Below are 16,430 nucleotides of genomic sequence, written 5' to 3'. Positions count from 1 at the left end.
AGTCATTCATTGTGTCTTCCTCTTGGAGTATCGGGCGTGAAAGGAGTTTTGCCCCCCCCCCCTCACCCGCTCTTCCTTGGTGAATGTGCGTGATCTGGTGTTGGGAAAGAGTGAATGAAGATCACCCAGCGTGCTTTGAAAGAAAAATCAATGGATAAATACGAATGAAGTTGATCGTGTCCTGTGTAGGTGTCGTTTTCGAGCCTCAGTGTAATTCTCGTGGCTGTGTCGTCCGTCCGGGTGACTCAGTGTCAGTGATTGTTCCTCCCTCCGATCAAAGTGCTTCGTTGCACATTGCATCATTATCTTATCGTTACTTATCAGGAAATGCTCATGTCCGCTCAAAGATTTTTTGTTTCCCTTTCGGTGACAAGTGAGTGAGTGAGTAGCCCAGAGGGCCGCCTTGGATTTAAGCTACTGGAGGCTAGGCTGAGATAGCTTCCAAGCCTCTGCTGCTGCTGCCATTCATCGACTCTGGACGAATTCTCTTTCAAGAGGACGACTCAGCTGCCAGGTGAGTCGACTGTTAGACTAACTCGGATTGATTGTCTTGAGGCGCAGGTGTCGTCAGCCAGAAGGAAAGACTTGGCCCGCCCTCATGCACTCTCCATGAATGAGGTGGGTAGCCTAGGTAGACGTAGCCTGTGGCCCAGAGAAGCGAAGTCTGAGCAGTCCTCTGTAACGCAGTCTGGCCTTCGCCCGTCGCCTCTGCAGTGCAGGGGAGGCCTAGGCCTAGGCAAGGCAAACGGCCTGGGGGAGAATAGGTAGCCCAGGCCCAGTGCTACCAGCCATCCTCTGGAAGTGGGGCAGAAAGAAGCACTGGCCTAGCTCCGCGTCGGGTAGCCCAGGCCTACCTACATCGTAGGCAAAGCAGGAGATCCGGTGGGACATTACCCTGCTGAGGTCTACCAGAAGTTGATTTTTCCTGTGGTGTATATTTTGGTTGCTTATCAAGAGTTGACCGTTATTTTTTGTCGATCGACTGCAGTCAACCGTAATGAAGCTCAGAAGTTATATGCTGGCCATCCTGGAATGCTATCATGCATGCGCAGTGTCAGCCTAGCCTATAGGGGAGCTTTTGGTAGAAAGTGGAGTTTACTTCACTGGGGGTCCAGGGGGCTCTAATTAGCTCAGTGGTCTGGTGAAACTAAGGTATACTTAAACTTTTTCCACCCCCCGGGCTAAGTAACACGGCCTGCCGGTTAGGTTAGGTTAGGGTACGTTAGGTCAGTACAGGTCCTTTTATAATAGGTTTCCTTAGTCAATCCCTTCTTGAACATATGGGCCTGGCTCCCTGACGACTTGCGAACGGGCGGAACTGTTCCGTAACAGCAACGTGGCAACCCTCTGTACCTCCCAACGCTTCCAAAACCCCTCATTTCCTAAGGGTCCCTGACTGTGTTGGGTAGATATGAGGTTAATGATTACTGACCGACAATAAACAACACCAACTCCTTAATCAGCACCACTACAAGTATAGGTAACTATCAGTTTATGTGCAGGGTGGTCACCTTCTTTTATACAGAAGACTGTAAATAAAAGTTATAATCAAACAAAAACATATGCAAAAGTTGGTAGATATGGTTGCCGACTGGCATGAACCGAGACGTGGCAGTAATCTTCAATTTTGCCTGTGGTAAGTCTAACGAATTACCGCAGGCAGTGAAATATTGTTTATCAATGATTTTTTTTTTTTTTTTTTTTTTTTTTTTTTTTTTTGTAAATATAAGTAACAGCTTGGAAATTGATTTTTCCTTTACTTATAGTGTTGCTGATGAAGGAGGTGGCAGTGGTTATTGTCGGTCAATTATTCAGTTATTATTAACCTCGTATCTACCCAACATGGTTAGAGACCCTTTGGGAACGCGGGGTTTTGGGTGGGGGAAAACGGGAGAAAAACCAGACTGTCATGTTGTTGTTATGGAATGGTTCAACATATACGCAAGTCATCAGGGAGCCATATGTTCAAGAAGGGATTGGCTAAGGAAACCTATTATAAAAGGAACTATACTAACCTAACATACCCTAACCTAACCTAACAGGCCGTGTTACTTATCTGGGGGGCAGAGCCCAGGACCCTCCCTGGGAGGAAACCACTTTTTACCAAAAGGTCCCCTATAACACTACACATGACTGATAGCATTCCAGGATGGCCAGTATACAACTTCTGAGGTTAATTACAGTTGACCGACAAAAAATAATGTAAATTCTTGATATGCAACCAAAAAACTATAAGAAAAATCAATTTCCAAATTAATACCCAATGCAGAGCTGTTGCTTAGTTCTACTTTTTTTTTTTTTTTTTTTTTTTTTTTTTTTTTTTGCATGAACTATATAGAAAAGGGTGCAGCCTCTATGGTGCAGCACAAATGAGATAACTTGAGAAATTTACCGATATACATAATGTGAGGAATTTAACATCTTTTGTGTATTTAGGCTATTTACATTAATTCAAAGGGGCTGGTACCAAACATGACATCATGTGGAGCTTTATTGTGCAAAAACATGAAAGACACTGACAGTATATATATACTGGAAATTTCTCATGTATGTAAATCTCTCAAGTTACCTCACCTGCCCTGCAATCATGTATATACACCCTTTTCTCAAGCCTGTTGTTCAGTCAAAGAAATTCATTAATAAATAGTCTCTCCATGCAGAGTGGTTCTTTAGAACTAACATTATATATATATATAGCAACAAATCACTGTAGATATGTGATGATCATATATGCAATCAGCCAGTTGAAGGGTGAAAAGAAATGACTTGAACCAAGAGCTTTCAGATTTTTTTCTGTAAACAGAGACATCATCAGGGCCATCCAGTAAGAGACAAAAGAAAAAATTGAGATGAACAATTAGAAATAGAGTCATTAAAAAGAAACTGAATCTGCTATCATCAATCAAACCAACAATATGTCAGGAGACATTGGGCATTGACACCTTAATCCTCGGACCCCTTTGAAGAAAACAATGCTAAAAAGACAGAATCTCTGAAATGAATCCTTAAATTACTGAACAGTGAAGAAACAAGTGTCCTAAATATATGGTTTCAACATTTAAATAGTGTTTTATGGGCCTTCTTTATATATATATTATAATAGCCTTCATATTTTAAAATATAGTAAACAAATCACTGTAGAATGATCATATATTCATTAAATCTCAACTTTATATAAATGCTAAAAAGACTTAACTGATATTTAACTTACTAGACAAACAAGTGGTAAATTGTCATGTTTTAAAATCTTTTTTTTTAATTATACAGATGATATTAATAAATTGTCAGTAATTGAAATTTTGAAATTTTTGCAAACAATTTCCTTTGATTCTGTCCAGTTAATACCATGGTGTTACTCTTATATTCATGTGTACAAATAATGCATTTGGCATATTATATACCATTACTATAACACTATATTTGTGTTCTTTAATTGAACAGCCAGCATCTTCCCACTTTGTCCTGTGTATGCTTCCTTTTTATACTTGTTTTAATAACATCCCGAGACAAGTCAAGCCACTGGGTATTAATGTTGTGTTTAAAATGCTAGGAACTATTACAAACTTCTGATCAGAAATTCACCGGGAAATGAAACAGGTTGTATGTATAAGATTCCGTGTAAACAATATAATAAAACATATATGTAGGACAAAGAGGGAAGACGCTGGCTGTTTGATTAAAACAACACAAATATAGTGTAAGAACTGGTAATATGTCAAATGCATTATTTGTACACAGGAATATCAATCCTAGTGTTAATTGGACAGAATAAAAAAAAATTATGTATTGCAAAGATCTAGGGAAAAGAAATTTAATAGAATCCTGTATAATTGAAAAAGACTGTGACAATTTATTAAATATCAGCCTAGGTTTATGTAAAGTTGATGGAATTCTAACAAAGGGTATTTTAAAACAAGAAGGCTATTAAGCATGACCACTGTTTGATAATTGTTAGCGTAGTTTGTCTTTTTAGCATTGTTTGTCTTGCCACAAAGTCTGCTTGTGACTGTTTGTTTCTTTGGCACTTGTACCTGAATCCTGATGAAAGTGCTTAGTTCAAGTCATTTCTATATATATATATATATATATATATATATACAGTAATACTTCGATCTTACATGAGAGGGAGTTGAAATGAATTCACACACACACTAACTTTTCAACTGGAACCTAACTAATGGGCATACGCGATTTTTCACAGACACTTAAATTCTCAGAGAAACCCTGCAGAAGTGGGTGTTTAATTTTTGAAGTAATTTACAATTTTTCATGCTTTTATGTGTAAAATCTGTATGAAAAATGCATTTCATGTTTTTATGTGTAAAATCTGTATGAAAAAATGCATTTCATGTTTTAATGTGCAAAAATCTCTATGAAAATGCATTTCATGCTTGCTTGTGTAAAATCTCTATGAAAATGCATTTCATGCTTTCATGTAAAATCTGTATTGAAAATGTATTATATTTATTTTTGTACATGCATAAATATGATGCAAAGGTAATTTCAGCATATTCAGTTAGTGTACTTTTACAAGATGTGATATATACCCATTTGCAAAGTTACTGCACTTTTCAAAGATGATACCCCTGCAGAAAATGCTTGTTTAATGTTTGAAGTACATTTATAAGTTTTCATGCTTTTAACTGTAAAATCAATATGGAAAATTTATATTTATATTTTTGTACATAAATATCTTACAAGTATTATGTCCATTTGCAAAGTCTTTGTCACAAGGACTTTACATGACCTTGAGATGAGGTTGTTCAGTCGTGCTTATTTGATAAAATGAATTCGTTGATGTAATATCAGAGATGTAGCCTAACTAAAAGTTTGTAAGTGTCATTCTTTTGAAAATTACTCTGTTCACCTTGGAGAAAAGTGCTGGTGCAAATTTATGTGCATGTAATTACAGCACGTTCAGTTGGTGTACTTTTACAAGATGTGATACCCTTTAGTTACTGCATTTTTCAAAGATGATACCCCTGTAGAAAGTGTGTTTAAATTTTAAGTTTTCTTAAAATCAGAATGGAAAATTTGTATTTATATATTTGCGCATTGTTTACGATACAAAAGCCCCTCTCTCTCTCTTCCTCTATGTATCATAACATTTTCATTACAGTATATGTTTGATTGAATTTTACCTGGAATTGTAACATTATGTAACATTTTTTTGATATTTTATGAATTGTACTTATGTTACACAGACACATTGACGTTTTGCCTAGTGACAAAAAGAAAACGGCTTTTACTCTAAGTGACAAAGAAAATGGCATCCCATAAATTAGGGTAACATTAGTATACGTGACGCACCTACTGTAAATGCGCATTTATTATGAAACTGTGCAGCACTCAATTTTTATGTCAACCATTTACTGTATATATTCCTTTTTTAAGGGTAATAAGCCAAATTTTAAATAAAATTACACTAACTTTAGTTCATTTAAAAGTTAGCTTAGAGCATGATTAGGGTCATATTTAGTACTTAAACTCTGGAAATAAACATTTATTAGCATTTTTCAAGACCAGGCCAAACTTACGCAAAAATTCACCTTGCACGAGGGCCTCCGGAACCTAACCTCGTGTAAGTTCGAGGTATGACTGTATATATATACACACACACACATACATACAGACAGTCCTCACTTATCGGCAGGCTCAGTTATTGGCAATCTGGGCTTTCAGCGCTTGCCTAGCGATGAAAATCAGCAATTTTCGCTACCAATATGCGCCGATATCCCCTTATCAGCCCCGATAATCGCATATTAGTGCCAATAAATACCTATTAATGTGCCGATAACCTGGAAAATCGCCAAATTTAATGTTATTGGCGATTTTCGCTAGAGTTGCGCCATTGAATGGAACCGCTGATAACTGGGACTACTCTGTATATATATATATATATATATATATATATATATATATATATATATATATATATATATATATATATATATTATATATATATATATAATTATCAACTAAAAATTTCCCCTTGTAACATATATGAAAATATATTATTTCCGAGGTAGAGAGAATTGGATATTAAAGGACGTTTGTAGCTTAATGCTTGTGCATGAATCACGGTGATGTGATAAAAATTCATTCATAATATGGCTGCGTGTGACAAACACACTACATGGTCAGCATGCCAGAGGTGGGTTGATATCAATTCTAAATACAAATAGGCTACCTGAGTTCGATGGGGATTTGTAGGTGGGAGTCGGTATCAACTTGTACCTCACTTGTTGGCCGTGTGTTTAAAGGCGTCACTGTAGTCCTGAGTTCTTGTCTTCTGTGGTTCGAGCCCACGGGATGACGAACTTATTATCAATTAAAAAATTCCCCTTTGGTAACATATATAAAAATATATTATTCATAATGATGTTAGAGAGAATTGGATATTAAAGGACGTTTGTATGTTATATATATATATTATATATATATATATATATATATATATATATATATATATATATATATATATATATATATAATGTGTGTGTGTGTGTGTGTATACATTTTGTGTATGTCTTCTCTCTCTCTATATATATATATATATATATATATATATATATATATATATATATATAATATATATATATATTTGTATATATATGCATACAAAGTTCCAGTTATTTCTGTTCCATTCCAATGGCGCGACAATAAGCAAAAATTGCCAATAATATATATAATATATATAATATATATATATATAATGTGTATATATATATATTGGCTGTGTGGTTAAAATGTGCGTCTCTGTAGTCCTGAGTTCTTGTCTTCCATGGTTCAAGCCCACGAGACGACATATTTATTATCAACAAAAAAATTCACCTTCGGTAACATATATGAAAATATATTATTTCCAAGGTAGAGCTAATTGGAAATTAAAGGATGTTTGTAGCTAATGCTTGTATAGGAATCATGGTGATGTGATAAAATTCATTCATAATATAATATATATATATATATATATATATATATATATATATATATATATATATATATATATATATATATATATATATATATATGTGTGTGTGTGTGTGTGTGTGTATGTATATATATATATATATATGTGTGTGTGTGTGTGTTTTATAAAATAACTTTAAAGTATTAAAATGAATATAAACACATTTCTTCAGTCTAGTTGAAATAAAACATTTAAAGTATTATTTAAATGAATATAAGCATATACATTTCTTCAGTCTAGTTGAAATACTGTAAGACATTCACATGTACTGTAAAAACAAAATAGAATTTGTTATCCAAGTTACATAGGCTTTACCTAGTCCTCATGTCCTATTCTACTTTAGTGGATTATGCCCTGCTATTTATGGTATTTGAAATTTGATAAATAATTTTTTTCTTTTTCTTCTGTTGACAACAAAAGCCATAATTCTTTTTAGTTGGTGATGCAAAGGGGGAAATGGACTTGATGGTTACCTTCTGAGTCGTGTGCTCCTTGAAATGTCCGAAAGAAATATCTTTGTGTAATTGTGTTAACGAGTGTATCATGTGTTTATATAAATTTCTTTTCACTTCTTTGATGTGATTACATTAAACCCCCCGTATTTGCTGTCTCACGATTCATGGACTCACATATTCACAGAGTTCTCTATGGAACATATATATGCATTATTCACTGAAAATCCGTCCATTCACTGTATTTTTCACTGAGAAATATTCAATAATTATTGTATTTTCATGTCATTTTCATGACTAAATGCACTTTTTGTGATAAAACTATTAAAATACTCAGGTAGTGCTCAAGTTACGATAGTTCACCGTACAATAATTCAATTTTGCAAGGGGTAAGCAATTAGTACCAAAACAGCAATATTTATAAAATATTTTAAAATTTCACAAGGGCGCAGGCAGCAGCGTACAATCAGGCAGCGAGAGAGAGACCAAATTACAATAGACCAGCTTCTTTTCCTCCAACTTTTTATCCCATCTTCAAGTTAAAAAGTAACAGAGAATGATAAAAGTATCGTTAGTAACGTTATACTCTTTCACAAATGCGTACAGCCATAAACAACCTACCGAGAAACTGTAGTTTTGTTTATCACCGAATCAGATAACAACAGCCCATGTGCTTGTATTTCAACCATCGTATGGTAATACACAATTACCGTGGGTTATAGTACAAATGACGTTAAGTAGAGTAGGACTGGTATATTTTTACATTATACCCTTATTCGGTATGGATAAAAGATCGGCGAGGCAATACACTACTAAATTTATGATGTAAGTTGTAGCTGAAGCTGAGAAAATAATGTTCAAGCTGCTAATGACTATAAATTATCGTGCATCAGCAACATGGATGAAACTACCATAATTAAAATCGGAGAGAAAGTATTTTAATCAAAACTACTGGGCATGAAAGAACACATTACTGCTACTTTTACGCCGATAAATGATATACGTAAAGCTTGTATTATGGTGAAGTCAAGTGAAAATAGAAAACGGAATCTTGATTTTTTTTTTTTAACACAAAACAAATGCCCCCAAACAGCTAACGTCATCTGTTAATGAAGAAACAGCTAAATTAATTTCACAACAAGACGTATTTAAGTTATATTTCGACTTAGAAATACTTTGTAAAGTATAACGAAAAATAACCTTGCCTCATATAAATAAAGTATCTAGAGATTCATTTACGCTAACTGGAAGCAAGAAAAGCTCTCTGAACTGAGTTCAATGTGGCGAAATGAACACCGCTTAAACAATTTTCAAACCAAAACATTGATCGCTGTGATCGCAGTTTATAATACAAAAACAATGCAGTATAAGAATATATATACAATATTATTGGATACAGTGAATTAACACATAACATTTTAAAAGATTCATGGAAAAGATGCATATTCGTTATGTTGATGTTTGTATATAATATGTGAATAAAGAGTACAGTATAGTGTAGGCTAGGCTACCGTATATGTATACGATATACCATAGTGTAGGCTAAGCTGATTCTTGTTTGTTATTCAATTTCTCTTTGTACTGAATTATCGTAAGTCACTGCATGAACCTCCAGAATTATATAGCTGATATTAATAATTACTATACCATGTATGTATAGAGTATACTGTATAGTGTAGGCTAAGCTACCATATGTGTATACATGGTACCAAATAACCTAGTGTAGGCTAGGCTATATTCGAGATATATTTTTTCCAACAAACGATGGAGTTTTTTGGAACCTAACCCCATCGTAAGTAGGGTAACACCTGTATAAGCATTTTTAGTTTTTTTGTGTGTGTGTTTGAACTATCAAAAGAGGCAGTTCTAAGCGTTTTTAGAAGGGTTCTAAGTATTCGTGGGTTCTAGCTATTTGCGGGGGGGTGTGGTACGCAACCCCCACGAATATGGCGGCTTTACTGTATGAGTATCTTTTTCTATAATAGGCTCTGTATGTTCATTGCTCAACATAAAGTGTGATTGGCAACTTTATTAAAAATTAAAGAAAGTGATAACCGATTAATACTTGTAGATCTTTCTGTATTTACTGTAAAATTAATTAGTAAGTTTTCGTTAATTGGAAATGAATGTTCTAAGAAGTGAGCGAAGTAACTGTGTTAGTTATTTCAATAAAGTCTGAATTCATGGGGAAAAATATTTCATATAAGGAACTTAGCAAGTAATTCATAGCTATAGCTTCAACTCACATGGCAGCCTTTATTTAAAAAATTGCAGTAGCACTTCGATAGTTTAGTGTAGGTGACAACCCACGCCTACTAACATGAGTACTGGAAACGACTTAGCAGAAAACCTCGTTCTGTTTCTGCCATCTCTTGAGTGACATCGGAGGTTTGCTGCAGCTTTTGTTGACTTATTTTTAGTTGTATGGCCGGATTTCAGTGAAGTAGTATCACTTATTTTGAGTAGCCTTCAAGTCTTGATAGCTTTCAGGATGAGTTTTCCAGTTTTTATTGTTATTCTGCCTAATTCAAGTTCATCTGGTTTTCACTACTGTAGCGAAGGTTGCAAAACAGATTGATCAAAACTTCATATGACCCTTGTAGTAAGGAGACATATAATTTGCAGTAATGTAGGAAGGAGTAACTGGTGCTGAATGTAATGATTGCCCACCGCCTACTCTCAAGTGCCCGGCTCCAAGGGAGCTTAAGTGGAAGGTACTTTTCTCTAAGGTTAACAAAGTAATTTTCAAAGAATGACACTTTACAACTCTTAGTTACATCTCTGATATTACAGTAACAAATTCATTTTATCAAATGAGCGCAACTGAACAACCTCATCTCAAGGTCATGTAAAGTCCTAGTGACAAAGACTTTGCGAATGGACATAATACTTGTGTGGTATTTATGTACAAAAATATAAATATAAATTTTCCATATCGATTTTACAGTTAAAAGCATGAAAACTTATAAATGTACTGCAAACATTAAACAAGCATTTTCTGCAGGGGTATCATCTTTGAAAAGTGCAGTAACTTTGCAAATGGGTATCACATCTTGTAAAAGTACATTAACTGAATGTGCTAAAATTACCTTTGCGCCATATTTATCTGTATGCATGTGCAAAAATAAAAATAATACATTCTTCATACAGATTTTACACATAAAAGCCTGAAATGCATTTTTCATACAGATTTTACACATATAAGCATGAGATGCATTTTTCATACAGATTTTACACAAAAGCATGAAATGCATTTTTCATACAGATTTTATACATAAAAGCATGAAAACTTGTAAATTACTTCAAAAATTAAACATAACCACTTCTGCAGGGTTTCTTGAGAATTTCGTGTGTTTGTGAAAAAATTGTGTATGCCAGTTAGTTAGGTTCCAGTGAAAAGTTCGTGTGTGTGTGAAATTCATGCAAGATTGAAGTATTACTGTGTATATATATATATATATATATATATATATATATATATATATATATATATATATATATATATATATATATTGTATATATACATATATATATATATATATATATATATATTGTATATATATATATATACATACACACACAGATGCAACAAACAAAGGAGGGGAAAACAACAAAACAATATAATGAGCTCAAAATTAATTTATTAACAATATTTACAAGAGTCAGGTCTGGTAAAAGATATACAAAAAAAAATAGGCAGCACTAAACAAAAATATGTATATTTTTTTATATAAAAAAAAAAAAAAAGACAAAAATATAAACATACGTCCTCCATCAGGGCACCAAGACAGCCCTCAGCTGCACAACAGGGACAAGAACCCACAAACCAGAATACCCGATGGAGACGCTTCACGCTGTCATCAAAGATGAGCATGTTAATTTCCACCCCTTCTTACCTGCTCAAAACTCCGACCAACGCCGACTAAAAACTGCCTGCTGCTGTTGCCACTACCGCTTACCTCGCCGCCCTACCAGACCCAAAACTGGCTGCCAAAGAACCCTACCAGAAAACGCAGCTCAACGAGAACATCAAAACTTCTAAGTTGCCAAAACAGTTCGCGAAACCATCACTTTAACGTGACACACCTAAAAGAAAAAAATTTTTTTTTTTTTACCATGATCCTCCCGTTGCTCAACAACCCCCGCCAGCCAAAACAGAGCCATCCTCTGTTATTTTGAAGGGTTCTTTAACATACCAGACGGGCTGTTTTGACTTGCAACAAACAAAAGGGGAAAAGTCTAATGTTATTTTGAAGGAATTATCTTAAAAGGTAATGATATCTCTCAGAAAGGGGCATTTAACTTCATAAATAAAAAGTAGCTTAAAAAAAAAAATAAAATAAACAACAGCAGGCAGAAAAATACCAAACATACGTCCTTTATGGGCACCAATGATGAAACAGGGACAAGTTAACTATGGAGACAAACTGTCATCAAAGATTAATGGTACAAATTTGTTGCTTACAACGCCGACTCCAAACTGCCTGCTGGTTACACTTCGCCATTCCTACCAGACCCGACGAAAGAGTTATTATCTTGAAATCACGCGGGACTATGCTAGACAGTATATTTTCAATTAAGTCTGTTTGGGAGTTAATTTCCTTCACTTCATAACTCTTCTAAGTTGCCAAACAGTCAAGGGGGAGTCTCAGAAAGGCGACTAGACTTCCAGAATGGTGGGTTGGAACTCGAATGCTGTTCTTCTGGCTTCTCTGGAACCCCTGGGTTTTCTGGTTGTCTTTCCAACTCCTCCCTCTCAGTTCTCCATTGGAAGAATTTATCTGTAAGGCCTCCCCTCGAATGGTTGCTAGGGAAGGACGGTGGTGGGCGTTGTTAAAATCTCTCCTTAGAGGATTTGATTGGAAATGATCTTAGGAGGAGGTGTAAAAGACTCCTCCCTAGAATGTTTGATTTGAGGGTGTTGAATTACATCACTTTGTCCAGCCCCAAATCCATGGAATTTCCATGAAAACGCCTCCTATTGAAGGAGGGGTTATAGATATGTCTGGCATGTTAGCTTCTGACGAGGTGCTGAGTTGTCCTGAGTCAGCTAAATCGTGAGGCTACAGTTTCCAGATTTTACGATCAGTGTTATGGCTCTGGGCGCGATATACTCACTCACTGTTTTGAGTTCGCAAGGCAGTTTTACATATTCAGAACTTCCAGTCTTGAAACACATAACCCAGGCTTCTCTCTCTCTCTCTCTCTCTCTCTCTCTCTGTACTCTCTACATTATATATATATATATATATATATATATATATATATATATATATATATATATATATATATATATACAGTCATACCTTGAACTTAAGCGAGGTTAGGTTCCGGAACCCCTCGTGCAAGGTGAATTTTCGCGTAAGTTTGGCTTAGTCTTTAAAAATGCTAATAAATGTTTATTTCCAGAGTTTAAGTACTAAATGTGACCTAATCATGCTCCCAAAGTATTAAGCTAACTTTTGAATGAACTAAAGTTATTGTAATTTTATATAAAATTTAGCTTATTACCCTTAAAAAAGAAACACAGTAAATGGTTGACAAAAAAATTGAGTACTGCACTGTTTCATAATAGCTCATTTACAGTAGGTGTGTACGTATACTAGTGTTACCCCTAATTCATGGGATGCCTTTTTTTTTTTTTTTTTTTTTTTTTTTCTCACTTAAGAGTAAAAATCGTTTTCTTTGCGTCACTAGGCAAAACGTCATGCGTCACAGTCATAACAAAGGTATAATTCCATAAAATATCGAAAACATGTACATAATGTTCGTAGAAGGTAGTACAGTACAGGTAAAATTCAATCAATTTAAAATTATATTCTGTACAGGTAATGACGTACAGAGAAATAATAAGTTGTAAAAATATGTTTGAGCACTAACTACAAATGAGAGAGCATTAAAAATATTGGACTGTAATAAAAAAACAGTACGTATGGGTACTCACCAGTGATGAATGTTGATTTGAAGGTGATGATAAATTAGCTGTACAGTCTGATGAATGATGATGATATGACTGCACAGCATACTTGAGGAGTTACAGCTCCTCAGAGTCCTCCTCTTCAGATAGAAGAAACTCTTCTGCCAGGACTACTGTACTTCTTTTGTATCATATTTATGTGCAAATATATAAATACAAATTTTCAATTCTGATTTTACACTTAAAAACACATAAACTTATAAAATAGTACTTCAAAAATTAAACACACTTTCTGCAGGGATATCATCTTTGAAAAGTGCAGTAACTTTGTGAATGGGTATCACATCTTGTAAAAGTACACCAACTGAATGTGCTGTAATTACATGCACATATAGATTGCACCAGCACTTTTCTCCGGGATTAACAAAGTAATTTTCAAAGAATGAAACTTATACAACTTTTAGTTACATCTTTGATAGCACATTAACGAATTCATTTTATCAAACGAGCACGACTGAACAACCTCATCTCGAGGTCATGTAAAGACATCCTAGTGACAAAGACTTTGTATGATATTTATGTTCAGAAATATAAAAATAAATTTCCAAATGGATTTTACAGTTGAAAGCATGAAAACTTATAAATGTACTGTACTGTACTTTAAACATTAAACAAGCATTTTCTGCAGGGGTGTCATCTTTGAAAAGTGCAGTAACTTTGCAAATGGGTACCACATCTTGTAAAAGTACACTAGCTGAATGTGCTGAAATTAACTTTCCATCATATTTATGCATGTACAAAAATAAAAATAATACATTTTTCATACAGATTTGACACATAAAAGCATGAAATGCATTTCTCATGCAGATTTTATACATGAAAGCATGAAAACTTATAAATTACTTCAAAAGTTAAACATAACCACTTTTGCAGGGTTTCTCAAGAATTTCGTGCGTCTGTGAAAAAATCACGTATGCCAATTAGTTAGGTTCCAGTGAAAAGTTCGATTGTGAGTGAATTCGTGCAACTCGAATCGTGTAAGATCGATATATTTATTATACACACACACACACACACACACACACAATATCCACGACAGAAAGAGAAACACTGGAGTGCTGCAAGGTATTTTGACTTTTTGTCCTCTACTTGCAGACTGGAGAAATATAAAAATAAGGTTACAAAGAAAGTTCATATAAAAAATGACAATACAATCCACATCACAAAAGCTGATAAGTCGAATAGTATTGTAATTTTAGATAAAGCTGACTACATATCACGTATGCAAACCCTACTGGATGATGATACGACTTACAAAAAACTAACAAAAAATCCCCTTGATAAAGTAAAAAAAAATTTAATAGCACAGTGAAAAAAATCCATAAAGATAAAAAAGGGATTTTGACAAAGGAAAAATCTATTTCTGAGGGAGGCCCTGTGTCACCCATGAAATTCCATACTAGCACGAATTTCTAGGTATAAATATTGCAAATATACCAGAGAAAAAACTGTCAGAATGCTGAGTTACTACCCCAGAGCGAGCGTCTTCTATAATGAAGACGTCGGTATAGAAAGGGTGAGTGAAGGAATCACAACCACAGAAACCACACTCAAAAGATATCCCAATGGCAAAACCCTCGGGAAGAGCAGAGAGCCGTGACCAGCTCCCACACTCACCACGCCCGTGGCAGCGGCACCTCAGCGCCATCTGAACTCATTCCAGGCTAGCACCACCCCAGGCTTGGCATGCCCAAGTAGGGGGGGAAAACCAGACACTGGGAGGGTGGCCGGGTGACACAGGGCCTCCCTCAGAAATAGATTTTTCCTTTGTCAAAATCCCTTTTCTGAGCGCGTCCTGTGTCACCCGGCGAAAGAGTAACAGAGAATCATGCCAAGACTGCAAAGATACAAAACCAAGAGGAGGTGAAAATGAATAAAAGCACATGCTGTGCAAAAACTAGATTTAATATGAAAAATTCAAAACAATTAACAGTGTATCAGATCACAGTAAGTACAGGTGAAATGAATACACATAACACAACACAATGCAATGACAAGAGTGATATAAATTACTCAACACAAAAAGGAGAGGTACAGAAAGCATAAAGCAAAACAAACAAGGTACCTCTTAGGCTAAATTTAAACAACAGCATGGCAAAAGCAAATACACCAAGACACTCTTAAGGTTAACAATACTAGTATCAATAATGAGGAGCTAAGGCAGTGAGGCATGATTGATCCAGGAGGACAGGCAGAGAAATAAATGAGGCAGGTGGGCGGGGGAAAGGATGAGGACTAAGGATAAATTAAGGTGGGGAATGACACTCTCCACAGCCACTGTAGAAAATTTCAGAGCTTCGAAAGTGATTTTAGATAGTGGCGTTTAAAACACTATGATTTCCATCCCGTGTACTTGGTAAGTTCAGCAAAATCCACATTATGAAAATAATTGGTAGAAGTAGCCACCGCACGGATATCATGAACCTTAGGCACTGAAACCGGGTTAGCTTGTTTAATAAAATACAGAATTTGCTGTCTTATAGCTTTCAACGAAAGAGTTCCACCTTTTTCCCCTGATAAAAAGAGGACCAGATGTACACTGAGAAGTTCTTTGTAAGTAAGCCCTTAAAGTATGGACTGGACATAAGGATTGGTCTTGTGGAAGGAGCACCACCCTCCAAGGAGACCACCTGTCCTGAGGGTCTTCATTTTTCGCTAGGAACGTATGATCAGGGGAAAGGAGAACTTCTCCCGACGGGAGGAAATCAATGTGATCGACACCTCTGGAGAGAGCGGACAGCTCTGAGATTCTGGCACCTGAAGTTAAACTAATCAGGAATAAGGTCTTCCTTAACAGACCCAGATAAGAGCACTGAGAATTATTAATATCTGAGGCAGGCTTCAGAACGTCGTTAAGGAGGATGCCTTTAAAAAGGATGCTAGTTTCTTGACTGCAGAATCATATTGTCTGAGAGTAGAATCTCGCTTATCAGATTCCAGAGACAGAGTGTTAACGGGGTCAATGTTTACTCCCTTCTGTGCGGCAAACTTTATGAAGTCCATAAAGTTAGTGCATCCTGGACTTTTG

The 16,430-nt window shown here is 35.4% G+C and overlaps 1 protein-coding gene across 5 annotated transcripts in view; it reads left to right on the top strand.

Moving 5' to 3' along the window:
• The window catches only part of LOC136837308 (signal-induced proliferation-associated 1-like protein 1), a 338,251-nt gene continuing 321,821 nt past the window's right edge, over positions 1-16,430 (top strand). For all 5 annotated transcript variants that reach the window (XM_067102054.1, XM_067102052.1, XM_067102051.1 and 2 more), the window contains exon 1: positions 1-514. The gene's annotated coding sequence lies outside the window, so the exon portion shown is untranslated. The remainder of the gene's footprint in view (positions 515-16,430) is intronic.

Source organism: Macrobrachium rosenbergii, chromosome 58 (genome assembly GCF_040412425.1).
Source record: "Macrobrachium rosenbergii isolate ZJJX-2024 chromosome 58, ASM4041242v1, whole genome shotgun sequence".
Classification (NCBI taxonomy): Eukaryota; Metazoa; Arthropoda; class Malacostraca; order Decapoda; family Palaemonidae; genus Macrobrachium; species Macrobrachium rosenbergii.
This window is presented reverse-complemented; position numbering and strand designations above follow the sequence as displayed.